At 42.8% G+C, this 14,649-nt stretch overlaps 1 protein-coding gene and 1 long non-coding RNA gene across 3 annotated transcripts in view; one reads left to right on the forward strand and one right to left on the reverse strand.

The window, feature by feature from the left end:
- The window catches only part of LOC134756887 (uncharacterized), an 83,017-nt gene extending 77,243 nt beyond the window's left edge, over positions 1 to 5,774 (reverse strand). The window contains exon 1 of the long non-coding RNA XR_010130289.1: positions 5,681 to 5,774. This is a non-coding gene — a long non-coding RNA (uncharacterized lncRNA). The remainder of the gene's footprint in view (positions 1 to 5,680) is intronic.
- A 100-nt stretch (positions 5,775 to 5,874) lies between these two features.
- The window catches only part of ZNF169 (zinc finger protein 169), a 42,930-nt gene continuing 34,155 nt past the window's right edge, over positions 5,875 to 14,649 (forward strand). For both annotated transcript variants that reach the window (XM_055349949.2, XM_055349951.2), the window contains exon 1: positions 5,875 to 5,922. The gene's annotated coding sequence lies outside the window, so the exon portion shown is untranslated. The remainder of the gene's footprint in view (positions 5,923 to 14,649) is intronic.

Genomic DNA, 14,649 nt, shown 5'->3' on the forward strand with positions numbered 1-14,649 from the left:
GAGTTTCTAAGCATACCCTGAAGGAGAGCCTTATCTCCCATAGGCACAGGGCTGAAATTGCTGAAAAATCAAATGCAGAACCTCATTCTATGATTGGCTGAATTACAACACAAGTTGAACTCCAAGCCGCATAGGTGTCTACTGTTAAAGTGAGGACATTGGAAAAGAATGGGGATCTGTAAACTTGGATGACTTTAATAAGGCTAGAGACATTGAGCCTCCAAACTCTGATGAATCTTTTTGCCAGTGGAAGAGGTCTCCGCAACCCCAGAGGAGCTGGCCTCCAAACCTGCAGTGATATTCATCTTTCCACCTCTGCCTGAGGGGATTAACTTTGCATTGCCTGAGGAAATGGTAATGGCCTACCCTGAGGCAGTTGTCTTGCAAGACACTGCTGGTTTTTCTCAAGATCCATACGCACCACCCCTTTTCATTTCTAAACCTATACCTAGACTGAAGTCCCAGCAGGTTCCTGAAGAAGAGGTACAAAGTGTGACCCATGAAAAGGTATACTATATTCCAAAAGAACTGCTTGATTTTCTAATTTAAACAAGCAGAAACCAGGGAACATGTTTAGGAATCAATATTAAGGGTGTGGGGTAACGGGGGAAGGAACATAAAGTTGGATCAGGTTGAATTCATTAATATGAGCCCACTAAGCAGAGATTCTACACTTAATGTTTCGGCTCAGGGACTTAGAAAGGGCTCTAACAGTTTGGTTGGTTGGCTGAAACATGGATCCGAAGATTGACCACTGTGAGTGAACTGGAAATGTGCAACTTCCCTTTGTTTATTTGTTTTGTTTGCTTGTTTTTGAGACAGAGTCTTGCTCTGTCACCCAGACTAGAGTGCAGTGGTGCGATCTCGGCTCACTGCAAACTCCGCCTCCTAGGTTCAAGTGATTCTCCTGCCTCAGCCTCCCAAGTAGCTGAGGGAGGAGATTACAGGCGTGTGCCACCACGCCCGGCTAATTTTGTATTTTTAGTAGAGACTGGGTTTCACCATGTTGGCCAGGCTGGTCTCGAACTCCTGATCTCAGGTGATTTCCCCACCTCAGCCTCCCAAGTAGCTGGGATTACAGGCGTGTGCCACCACGCCCGGCTAATTTTTGTATTTTTAGTAGAGACTGGGTTTCACCATGTTGGCCAGGCTGGTCTCGAACTCCTGATCTCAGGTGATTTCCCCCACCTCAGCCTTCCAAAGTGCTGGGATTACAGGTGTGAGCCACCGCGCCCACCCATCATCTGCTCATTATTCTTCTTTTCCCTGCCCTCTTTTGAATTGAGTATTTTTAATGATTTCATTTGTCCTTTGTTGGTTCATTGGGTATATGTTGGTTGTGTTATTTCAGTTATATCTTTGAGTTTATATTACACATCTTTAATTTACCACAATTTACCTTTGGTGGTATTATACTATTTACACAAAGTAGAACCTTACAACAATGTGCTTCCATTTCAGCCCTGGCCTTTGTGTTATCATAGTTATACATTTCACTTCTATATATATCATAAACATCACAATACCTTCTTATTACTTTAAACAGTTTATTATGTATTAAAGCTATTTAAATAGAAACACAGCTTTAACATATTCTTTCTAGCGTTTTTCATTTCTCTGTGTAGATCCCTATTTCCATCTAGTATCCTTTTCCTTTTGATTGAAGGACATCCTGTTTTTTCACTGGGTAAAAAATTCTAAGTTGATACATTGGCTTTTTTTTTTTCAGTGCTTTAAAGATGTTGCTCCTTTTACCTTGCTTTTTTTTTTTTTTTTTTTTTTTTTGAGATGGAGTCTCACTCTGTCACCCAGGCTTGAGTGCAATGGTGCGATCTTGGCTCACAGCAACCTCCACCTCCTGGGTTCAAACGATTCTCCTGCCTCAGCCTCCTGAGTATCTGGGATTACAGGTGCGCACCACCACTCCCGGCTAATTTTTGTATTTTTGGTAGAGACAGTGTTTCACCATGTTGGTCAGGCTGGTATGATCCACCCGCCTTGGCCTCCCAAAGTGCTGGGATTACAGGCGTGAGCCACCGTGACCGGCCGCATTTTTTATTGAATGAAATCTGCTGTTATCTTTGTTCATTTGTACATAATATGTCTCCTCTTTCTGGCTTTTTAAAACAAGTTTCTTTATAGCTGCTTTTAAGCAGTTGTACCTTGTTGTTGTTATTTTCATGTTTCCTTTGCATGGGCTTCACTGAGATGCTTTAATCTTTTGGCTTATAATTTTCATCACATAATTTTCATTTGAGTATTTTTTATCCCTGTTTTACTTTGAATAGTTTCCCCTTCCATGTCTTCAGGCTAACTTCTTTTTCCCCTGAAATGTCCAGTCTGCTGCAATACCAACTGTGTCAGTCAAAGTCCTCCAGAGAAATAGAACTAATAGGATATATATATATATATAGAGAGAGAGAGAGAGAGAGAGAGAGAGAGTGAGTAGGATATATGTATATATAGGATATATAAAGAAAAAAGTAATAGAGAGAGTGAGTAGGATATATGTATATATAGGATATATAAAGAAAAAAGTAATAGGATAGGAAAAAACTAATAGGATATATATCTGTATATATATATGTGTGTGTATATATACATATATATTCTATCTATTGATCTGTTTATCAAGTGTTTATCAAGTGGGAGAGAGAGACTGATTTATTTAAGGGATTGGCTCATGCAATTGCAGGGGCTGGCAAGTCTGAAATCTGTAGGGCAGGCAGGCTGAAAATTCAGGTAAGAGTTGATATTGCAATCTTAAGTCTAAAATTCACGGGTCAGGACAGCAGGCTAAAACATCAGGGAGGATTTCTGTTAGAGTCTTAAGGCAGAATTCCTTCTCTGGAAACCTCAGATTTTGCCCTTAAGGCCTTCAACTGATTAGATGAAACCCTCCCACATAATGGAATGTAATCTCCCTTAAAGTCAACTGACTGAAAATGTTAATTACACATGTAAGATATCTACATGGTAGTATCTAGACTACTACCAAATAATTGGTCATTATAGCGTAGCCAAATTGACATGTAAAATTAATCATCATACCATCCAGTATGGCATGATGTATAGAAAAACCCTTCTTGAAGTGTTTCCTGTAGCTTCTTGAAGTTGTAGTTATAATAAATGTTTTAGTGCTCTTATCTTGGTTTTTTTTTTTTAGACAGGGTCTTGCTAGGGTCTTGCCCAGGATGGTCTGGAACCCCTAGGTTTAAGCAATCGTCCCAATCGTTTTAAGCAGCCTCCTAAGTAGCTGCAACTACAGACGCATGCCACTGTGCCCAGCTTGTGTCCTTACCTTTTAATTATATCTTCTGTGTAATTTCTATTGGTTGACTTTTCTCTTCATTTTGGGGAATATATTCCTTGCATGCTAGCATTTTTTTAATTGGAATTCTAAAATCCAGGGTCTTAGGATGGAAGCAGGTCTAAGAATAGAAAAAAAAAAAGTCCCCAATTTTGCCTTATTGGATGCTGGATAGTTTTGTATTCTTTTAAATATTCTTGAGCTTTTTATCTGGGATGCAGTTAAGTTACTTGGGAACAATTCAGTCCTTTCTAGGCTTGGATTTAAGCTCTGTTAGGTGAGACCAGAGAAGCATTTAGGTTAATTTTTGCCCCACTATTGAGGCAAAACCCTTCCGAGTACATGACTTGATGCCATGTGAATTAGCATTTCCACTCTGTCTCGTGGGAACAGACATTATTCCTGTTCTTTTTGAGCTCACAGTATTGCCCTCTAACCCTTTCTAGTGTTTTTTACCCCTAATTTTGAGGAGTTTCCTCACATGTACATGCTGGTCAGCACTTAACTAATACCTGAGGAAGAGGACTCTCTGCACATCTCTGGCGCTCTCTCTCCCTTTCTGTACTCTGCCCTGTGAACTCTAGATGCATACACCTCCTCAGATTCCCAGTTCCATCTCCTCAAGTTGAACTCCATGCGTCACTTGAGTTTCCCTTCTCTGTGCTATGACTTGGAAATTCTCTCCATCTGCGGGAAGTTCAAGGGCTCACCTCCATGATTTCCACTGCTCTTCATTGTCTGATGTCAAATGTCTTCAAATGTTTCATATATTTTGTCCTTTTAAATGTTGATTAAGGTGAAGGGCTAAATCTGGTTCCTGTTACTTCATTTTGAGAAGAAGCAAATAGGAAGTAACTTAAAAATACCTCTTTTTATCAAATTCTTAGAAAAAGAGTATAACTCATTTTGCAAAGACTTTGGTATGTTTTTGAGCGTATTATTCTGTTACATCTAATAAACAATCTTTGCATTAGTAAGATAACTTTAATTGCTATAGTGTTAAATGTCCTCAAGTTTAGTTTTTCCTTATCTTCTTGTAATCAAATGGAATTAAAAAAAAACTTCAGAATCTTCTTCTTTATAACAGGAAAAAAAAAACCCAGTATTTTTGGCATTTTTAGAAGTACATTCATACACACTGTCATTTAAAACATGGGGGTGGGAGGTGGAGCAAGATGGTGGAATGGAAGGCTCCACTGATCATTCCCCCTTGTAAGAAAAACAAGTTAACAACTATTTACACACAAAAGCACCTTCACAAGAACCAAAAATCAGGTAAGCACTCACAGTACCTGGTTTTAACTTCATATGACTGAAAGAGGCACTGAAAAGGTAGGAAAGACAGTCTTGAATCACCAATGCCCCTGACCCATCCCCCAGCAGTGGCTCTGTGGTGCGGAGAGAGAATCTATGTTCTTGGGAGACGGCAAGCACAGCAATGAGGAGACATTGCATTGAACTCAGTGCTGCCGTGTTATACCAGAAAGCAAAACTGGATCAAACCCAGCTGATGCTCACGCATGGAGGGAGTATTTACACCAGCCTTAGCCCGAGGAGAATCACCTATCCCAGCAGTTGGAATTTGAGTTACTGCCAATCTCACCACCTCTGGCTAGAGGGCCCTAAATAAACTCGAAAGGCAGCCTGGGCCACAAGGACGGCTCACGCCTGTAATCCCAACACTTTGGGAGCCTGAAGTGGGAAAATTGCTTGAGGCCAGGAGTTCCAGACCAGCCTGGTAAACATAGCGAGAACCAGATTCTTTTTTTTTCCCCCCTTGAGAAGGAATCTCACTCTGTTGCCCAGGCTGGAGTACAGTGGTGCGATCTTGGCTCACTGCAACCTCCACCTCGAGTTCAAAGAGATTCTCCTGCCTCACCCTCCTGAGTAGCCGGGACTACAGGCGCCCATCACGACGCCCAGGTAATTTTTGTATTTTTAGTAGAGACGGGATTTTACCACATTGGCCAGGCTGCTCTCGAACTCCTGACCTCTGATCCGCCCGCCTCAGCCTCCCAAAGTGTTGGGATTACAGGCGTGAGCCACCGCGCCCCGCCGCGAGACCCAGATTCTAAAAAACAAAACAAAAAATTAGCCCGGTGTGGTGCTATGCACCTGTATTTCCAGCTACTCAGAAAGTTGAGGTGAGAGGATTGCTTGGCCAGGAGTTTGAGGCTGCAGTGAGCTATGATCACACCATTGTACTGCAGCCTGGCCGACAGAGCAAGACCCCTTCTCAAAAAATAAGTAAGTAGATAAAGTTCAGGGGTGTACAATCACAGGTGTGAATTTGCAGGATGGAGGACATGTAACATCTTTTTTTAAAAAAAAATAAAATTAGAAGGACCGTATAAAAAGTTAAAGACTTACTGCTCAGCTGACCACCCTTCTCATAGACCCGAAAGTTAGATTTTACTTTCTGATTTTTCACAATTTCTCCTGGATGCTGCGGTCCCGCCCCTCGCAGCATTCTGGATGTTGTAGTCCCTCGCTCCAGGGCATCCACGGTAGGGTAGTTGCGCGCCCCGGGGCAGTCTGGGTAGTGTAGTTCCGTGCCCAGGGGCAGTCCGGCTCGCGTACTTCCGCGTCCCGCCATCGTCGCCTGGTTCGTGGTGAGTGTCCTTTCACAGTTCTGGTGAGCTAGCCCGGAGGTGGTCCCCGCTTTCGCGGGCCTTCCACTGGAAGGAAGGTCGGGAAAGCTGGCATGGGCAGTCCATGTCGTGGCCACATGTTCCTTGGTGTTTGAGTTTCGGCTGTGGGGTCTGGGCGTGCGTGGTCCACCCCGGAGAGAGGTCTTGGCGGAGGTCCTCTGGTGGGGAGGGGGCGTTGGCGTTGTCGCGTGCTTCTGGCGGGACTTTGGGCCCACTATGTTGACCTGGAGGGGCCAGTGCAGGCCTGGGACCGACTTCCCGAGCTACTCCGCAGGTGCGTCCCCGGTACTTCGGGGGCCGTTGAGTGGGTTTGCCTGGGGTACCCAGACAGCATCCTGCCACTAGTATCCCGCCATCCCCTCCCCACCATCGCGCCTCGGAGGTCTCTGGGCCAGCAAATGTGCCTTTGGAGGACATGATATCCTCGGTTGGAGCAAACTTCCCCATTAGTGGGAGGCACGCGGCTTGGGCATCAGTCGGGTTGTTTATTTGTTTATTAAATTTTATTTATTTATTTTTGAAACAGAGTCTCTCTCTGTCGCCCAGGCTGGAGTGCAGTGGCGCAATCTCCGTTCACTGCAATCTCCGCGCCCCACCCCAGCCGCCGGGTTCAAGCCATGCTCCTGCGTCAGCCTCCCGAGCAGCTGGGATTACAGGCACCCGCCACCACGCCCGGCTAATTTTTTGGTTTTTGTTTTGTTTTGTTTTTTTGAGACAGAGTTTCGCTCTTGTCGCCCAGGCTGGAGTGCAGTGGCGTGATTCCCCTGCCTCAGGCTCCCGAGTAGCTGGGACTACAGGCGCAGGCCACCACGCCCGGCTAATATTTTGTGTTTTAGTAGAGACGGGGTTTCACCATGTTGGCAAGGCTGGTCTCGAACTCCTGACCTCAAGTGATCCCCCCGCCTCGGCCTCCCAAAGTGCTGGGATTACAGGCGTGAGCCACCGTGCCCAACCTCAGTCCAGTTATTAGGGCTCTTGTGGATGGCTGGTGCACTGTGGTGGTGATGGTGCAGCTTGGCCACTAGGACCCGGGTTTGTGGGGGAGGATTGTTTGTGGGTAGACATCCAGACTTGGTCTTGATAGTGGGGGGGACGGCTAGGGCCGTGCGACTCGGGTCAGTAGCCTTGGGGCCTGGGGACCCAAGTTGGTGAGTTGAGAAGGGCTTGCCTGGAGTTAGACATCCCTGGGTTGTGGGTTGCATGGGGGCGTGCTTGTATCCAGATTGTCGGCTTCTGCAGCTGTGTGGCTCCCTCGGACTTGGGGACCCTTCCGGGAGCATGGGTTGCAACAAGCAGAATGGTGCCCATAGGGCCAAGGAACATTTTTCTCAAGCCTCAGGGGGCTGTTGAGTGACTCCTTGAATTCCTGGAGGTGGGGGAAGAAGTTGGGTGGAAGGCATCCAAACCTACATTTTTTTTTTTTTTGAGATGAAGTCTCACTCTGTCGCCCAGGCTGGAGTGCAGTGGAGTGATCTCAGCTCACTGCAACCACCGCCTCCCGGGTTCAGGCAATTCTCTGCCTCAGGCTCCTGAGTAGCTGGTACCACAGGCGCCCGCCACCACGCCCGGCTAATTTTTTTTGTATTTTTAGTAGAGACGGGGTTTCTTTTTTGTTTGTTTGTTTGTTTGTTTTGAGAGGGAGTCTTGCTCTGTCGCCAGGCTGGAGTGCAGTGGGGTGGCGCGGCGCGATCTCGGCTCACTGCAAACTCCGCCTCCCGGGTTCAAGGTATTCTCCTGCCTCAGCCTCCCGAGTAGCTGGGACTACAGGCACGCGCTACCATACCTGGCTAATTTTTGTGTTTTTACCATGTTGGCTAGGATGGTCTCGATCTCCCGACCTCGTGATCCGCCCGCCTCGGCCTCCCAAAGTGCTGGGATTACAGGTGTGAGCCACCTCGCTTGGCTGAGAAGGGTCATGATTTCTAACTACACTCATTACCCTATCTCTCTGCTCCCTTTTACAGTGAAAGTCATCAAAAAAATTGTATGCACTTGATGAATGCAGTGCCTTTCTGTGCATCATCTATTTAATTTCCAAGTATTTGGAGGGTTTCTAGCTATTCTTACTTCTTATTTAATTCCATTCCGGTCAAAGAACAAATAATGTAGAATGTCAGTCTTTGCAAATTTATTGGGAGTTATTTCACAACCCAGCATGTAGTGTGAGTTGGGGAATGTACCATGGGTCCTTTAAAAGCATGTGCATTCTGTTGTGCAGTGATGAACTAATATCAGTTTGGTCAAGTTAGTTATTATGTTCAAATCTTGTATTTCCTTATGGATTTTTTTTTCTAGTTATTTTATCAACTGTTGTGGCAAGGTGTTAATTCGAACTAGGATTATGGAATTGCCAATTTCTCCATCGAGTTCTGTCAATTTTTGCTTCACGTATTTTGAAGCATTGTTATTATAAGGTGCATACATATTTATCTTTGTTATATCTTCCTGATGAATTGACTGTTTTATTTTCATGAAACATCCCTTTGTATCTCTGGTAACACTTTCTCTTGAAATGTAGTTTATCTGATAGTAATATAGCCATTTCAGTCTTGTTATGTTTACTCTTTGCATGTTATCTCTTTTCTCATTCATTTTCTTTCAACTGACCTATGTCTTTATATTTAAAGTCTTTATATTGTAGACAACATATGGTTAGGTCTTGCTTTTTTTTTTTTAATCTATTCTGATAATCTGTGCCTTGTTTATTTATTTTTAGAGACGACGTTTTGCTGTGTTGCCCAGGCTACTCTCCAACTCGTGGGCTTAAGCAATCCTCCTGTCTCAGCCTCCCAAAGTGCTGGGATTACAGGCATGAGCCACCGTGCCCAGCCAGTCTGTGCCTTTTAATTGGAATGTTTATTTCATGTAATTACTGATACAATTAGATTTAGGTCTCTTTTACTGTTTGTTTTCTTATTTGCCTCCTGTTTTTTTTCTTCTCCTGTTCCTATTTCTGCCTTCTTTGGGCCAATTGAATTTTTTTTTTTTTTAGCATTCTAATTTAACTTAATTCAATATAACTTAATTGCCACTTAGCTATAGTGCTTTGCATTTTTACTTTATATTTTTAGTGCCTGCTTTAGAGATGACGGTATATATTTGTAACTCTTCACAGTCTATGTAATGTCGAACAACTTCATGTAAAATGAGGGATCTTGTAATTGTATAGGTACTTGTACCTACCTACTCCGTCATTCTTCAGGCTGTAATTGTCATATGTATTGAATCTTCATATGCTGTCAATCACAATGCAAATATAATGTATTTGCTAAACAGTCTTTTATTTTATCTTTTTGAGGTGGCGTCTCGCTCTGTTGCCCAGTCTGGAGTGCAGTGGCACAATTTTGGCTCACTGCAACTTCTGCCTCCCGGGTTCAAGTGATTCTCCTGTCTCAGCTTCCGAGTCACTGGGATTACAGGCATACGCTACCATGCCCAGCTAATTTTTGTATTTTTAGTAGAGATGGGGTTTCACCATGACCAGGTTTGTCTTGAACTCCTGACCTCAAGTGATCTGTCCACCTTGGCCCCCCAAAGTGCTGAGATTACAGACGTGAGCCACCGCGCCTGGCTTCAGTCATATATGTTAAAGAAATTAGGAGAAAAAAGAAATAGTCTTTTTTGGGTGTGAATGTTATTTATCGTTTCTGGTGATCTTCAATCACCACAGAAAATCCAAGGTTCCATTTGGCATAATTTTTCTTCAGTTCGCAAAAACTCTTACAGGGCAGGTCTGCTGACGATAAATTTTACTGGTTTTCTTTTACTTGAAAATGTCTTTGAAGGCTTTTTAAAAATCAGATTTATTACAAAATCACAACTCTTAAGTGTACAATTCGATGAGTTTTAAGTAATGTATATTGTTGTATAACTGATTTGCTCCCTATCACTAAAGTTTTGCCTTTCCTAGAATTCCATGTAAATGAAATCATATAGTACGTATTCTGTTTCTGCCTTCTTGTTACTTGATCAGTAGTTTATTCCTATTCCTTTTTATTGTATTCTGTTGTATGAATCTACTACCTTTTGTTTATCCATTCTCCTTTTTCTGTTGTTTTTGATTGTTAGGTATAGTAATTAAGCTACTGTGACCATTCTTGTACAATTCTTTTTTTTCCAGGGTTCTTTTACTAGGCTGATGTATATCTCTTTCTGTACCCTGTTTGTTTGTTTTTTTTTTTAATATCTCTTAGGTACTTTAGGAATTGCTAGATCATAGGTATGTTTAACATTAAAAAAACGTGCCATACAGTCTTCAAAAATAGTTGTACCATTTTACAATCCTGTTTCCGGACCAAACTGAGGGTCAGGCTGCTATTTTTCGTGGCCCAATAACGAGATGCAGATGAACTGGGGAGGAAGAGAGTTTTTATTTCTGTAACCGGTTACAGGGAGAAGGCCTGGGAATCATCACAAAACTCAAAATTACAAAGTTTTGCCAGGCGCGGTGGCTCATGTCTGTAATCCCAGCACTTTGGGAGGCTGAGGCAGGCGGATCACTTGAGGTCAGGAGTTCAAGACCAGCCTGGCCAACATGGTGAAACCCTCTCTCTACTAAAAATACAAAAATTAACCAGGCTTTGTGGCAGGCATCTGTAATCCTACTTACTTGGGAGGCTGAGGCAGGAGACTCACTTGAGCCCGGGAGGTAGAGGTTGCAGTGAGCCAAGATCGCCCCATTGCGCTCCATCCTGGGGGACAGAGCGAGACTCTGTCTCAAAAAAAAAAAAAAAAAAAAAAATTACAAAGTTTTCCAGAGCTTATATAACAAGCTATATCGCTATGTGTAAGTGTGCTTTCATCTAAAGACATAAGTGATTAACTTCTTTTAATCTATAACTAAGGTCTGAGTCCTGAAGACTTTCCTCTGGAGACTCAGTAAATTTATTTAATCTAAGTGGGTCCAGGTGCTGGGGTGATTACCCTTATCTTATCTCCTGCTAAATCATGGAGGCTTGGGGAGTTCCCTCAGATCCTCAATAAACTTGTTTGTGGAGACCTAGGGAGTTTCTTCAGACCCACAATAAAACTTATTTAATCCTAAATGGGTCCTGTTAAGAATTCCTTAGTTATTTACAAAAAAATGGCTGGGCATGGTGGCACGTGCCTGTAATCTCAACTACTCAGGAGGGTGAGGCAGTAGAATTGCCTGAACCCGGGAGGCAGAGGTTGCAGTGAGACAAGATCACACCACTGCACTCCAGCCTGGGCAACAGAGAAAGACTCTGTCTCAAAAAAAAAAAAAAAAAAAAAAAAAATTCTTAGTTATTTTGTCATGCTTTAAGGCTCAGGAAAGGCCTAGGCAAAATTGTTGATGGGCTTTTGTTACATCCTAGCCTTTGTATAAGGGCACTGACTTTTAATATTTAACTTAACCAGTCAGTCAGTACTGAAACAGTTCTTAGTGAGACCTGACCTGCCACAATCCCCACTGTCAATTTGCACATGATTTCTATCATGCTTGTATATTTATTTATCACAAGAATTGTAGGGAGATGGGGCGTTATAATCTTTCTGGCTACTTCCTGCTGAGATGGGGTCATTGTTACGGAGCATCGAACGCAGCGCTGGAGTGAAAGAGTTCAATTTGTTCCCAGTAGCAGTCTCTGTTTTGGGGGCATAGAGGCAGCGCCTGCTGAAACATAGTAGTGTGCAACAGCAACACATATAAATAGGTTGCCACTGTTTTCTTCTGAAGTTTAAGTTGTCTAGTCTTCAGTTCACAGGGCTTCAAGAAGGCACAGCTTAGGTTTCAGTGGTTTCAAATTAGGAAAAATAGGGAAAAAGGAAAAGAAGGAGGAAAAAATTGAAAACATTATTTTGGAGACCTGTAGACAGAAAAATTAGAATTTAATCCAAATTGTAGAAAATAATAAAAACTGAAAAACATCAGGTGAAACCAGAATTTAACAACAGGTGTACTGTAGTTTTTGAAACATAATTTTTCTCTTTCCAGTTTCCCATTTTTATTAAAAGATAAATCATGGTAGAACTGGTTTGCTTCATTGTACTTGGCCTAATTATTTGTATACAGTGCAGAAAGAATAATTATTTTTCGTGTAGGCCTTTTTTTTTTTTTTTGAGACGGAGTCTCGCTCTGTCACCAGGCTGGAGTGCAGTGGCGCGATCTCGGCTCACTGCAACCTCCGCCTCCTGGGTTCACGCCATTCTCCTGCCTCAGCCTTCCAAGTAGCTGGGACTACAGGCGAGTGCCACCACACCCAGCTAACATGTAGGCTTTTTAAATTGGCTTTGATGGAACTTTGTTTCATAGAAGGAATCTGAGATAAGACTTTTTAACGCCAAGCCCAGCCATGGATTTGTATCATCAAGTACCTATCAGTTGGGTGAATTCCTCTCCTCTTGAGATTCTAAGGTAACCTGGGGTTCATGGACTGTCAGAAAGTGACATTCTTTACTTACCACAGATCAGAAACCCTGTACAGGGACTGTGTACACAAAATATGAGGCCAGTTTCTAAAGGCTTTCTTGGCTTCATAAGTGAACTTTGATTCCTTAAAGGAGAGCACACCATTCCAGTTAAAGCCTTGGTAAAACAACCAGTTTTTCCAATTGTGTCCTGTTACAAAAGAAAACAGATTCTTATTGCACTTATGCAAATAACTGTATTGCCATAAATTAAGAATACTCACAGATAGTTTCCAAATTCTAGAGGAACCAGGTAGAGAGGAACAAATATGCTCCAAATTTTGTTCATGGGCATACACTTAATTGTTAAAAGCTGTTAATAGCTCAGAAGAAAAGTTTCCTTGACACTGAAAAGCAAAACAAAGGATTAGCAATATTTTAAGCAAAATGTCAAAAAGGTCATTCCAGTCTATTAGTTCAGTTCATGCAGTTAATTCCTGTTGTGCTTGATATTAATGAACATTTTAGCTCTTCACGAGTCCTGAACGTTTTTCCTCTATTCTGATGTCACAATCTCTAAAGTTATCAGAAACCTGCATTCAAAAGCACCTGTTAGAGCTTTACAGCTGATTATAAAACTGCCTTCTTTTTTTTTTTTTTTTTTGGAGACAAGAGTTTTGCTCTTGTTGCCCAGGATGGAGTGCAATGGTGTGATCTCAGCTCACCGCAACCTGCCCCTCCTGGGTTCAAGCGATTCTCCTTTCTCAGCGTCCTGAGTAGCTGGGGTTACAGGCATGTGCCACCATACCCAGCTAATTTTTTTTGTTTTTTTTAGTAGAGATGGGGTTTCTCCATGTTGGTCAGGCTGGTCTTGAACGCCCGACCTCAGGTGATCCGCCCACCTCGGCCTCCCAAAGTGCTGGGATTACAGGCGTGAGCCACCGCGCCTAGCCTATAAAACTGCCTTCTAAAGAGGACTGAAACAAGACAACTGTTTATGGATGACAAAAAGTTTTAGGGTAGCCATAGTTAAAGACACAATTGACAAGGAAATCTGTTAACTCTGTGGTACAAAATAATTTAACATAACAATTATAATTATTACTGATAACATACACTAAGATAGAATTATAGGAGTTTCCCGTAACTTTGGAACACATACCAACAATGTATTTATAGAAATATAGCCCAAAGAAAGCCAAACATGATTTCATATTTAACAATGCTTTCTGTATAATTTTTATACCAAATAAGCCCAATTTCATCTTTACATTAGTGTGCTATTAATGTTGGCCTGGCGCAGTGTCTCACGCCTGTAATCCCAGCACTTTGGGAGGCAGAGGCAGGTGGATCATGAGGTCAGGAGTTCGAGACCACCCTGACCAACATGGTGAAACCCCATCTCTACTAAAAATACAAAAATTAGCTGGGCGTGGTGGTGGGGCCTGTAATCCCAGCTACTCAGGAGGCTGAGGCAGGAGAATTGCTTGAACCGGGAGGCAGGGGTTACAATGAGCCGAGATCACGCCACCGCACTCCAGCCTGGGTGACAAAGTGAGACTCCGTCTCAAAAAAAAAAAAAAAAAATTTCCAAAGACATTTCTAAGTGTCTAAATTATACATTTTCCTAAAAACCCCAGAGTAGATTTTGTTGTAATAGCTATTAATGAAGAAAACAGAATTCAGTCAACAGAGAAGACAAATCTTTTGCTCAAAAAGACAAGGTCTTAGGAAAGAAATAAACAAAAACATGAAGGCCTTTTAAATACAAACATGCACACATGCACACATATATATACACATCTTGGATGTTAGCTTTTATTTAGGCCGACTGTCAACCATTGAGCTCCTAAAAAAAAAAATTTTTTTCCTTCCCAGAGGCCTCTCAGCAGGAATGAACCCAATACCTCCCATTATCAAGTTTACATGGTATCAAAAGGAATAAGACAGATACACAAACAAGTGGAGACAAATTTTGGACAACACAAGGGGGAGTGCACTCAGGCAAAACAGACTCAAAACCAACTCAAAACCTGATCTCAACCAAAATGCAAAGGGGGTGTATGAGCGAGCCCTCTTGCTTCCCTTGGTGGTACCGGACAAATGGCTTAGCAAGCCCAGACAGGAAAACAGTAGGCTCCTGACATACTATCTGGGCAACTCACCCTTGGAGCCCATCCACTCCTGATCTCCATGCTTCCCTAGTAGTGAAAGGGACATGCAGATTTGCGCATGCATGAAACAGCCCTCTGGAGGGTCCCCTGGGGAAACCTCACCCGGCAGCTGCTGGAATCCTCCTGAAGACTGTCTCATTGCAAG

The sequence above is a fragment of the Gorilla gorilla genome, chromosome 13 (genome assembly GCF_029281585.2).
Source record: "Gorilla gorilla gorilla isolate KB3781 chromosome 13, NHGRI_mGorGor1-v2.1_pri, whole genome shotgun sequence".
Classification (NCBI taxonomy): Eukaryota; Metazoa; Chordata; class Mammalia; order Primates; family Hominidae; genus Gorilla; species Gorilla gorilla.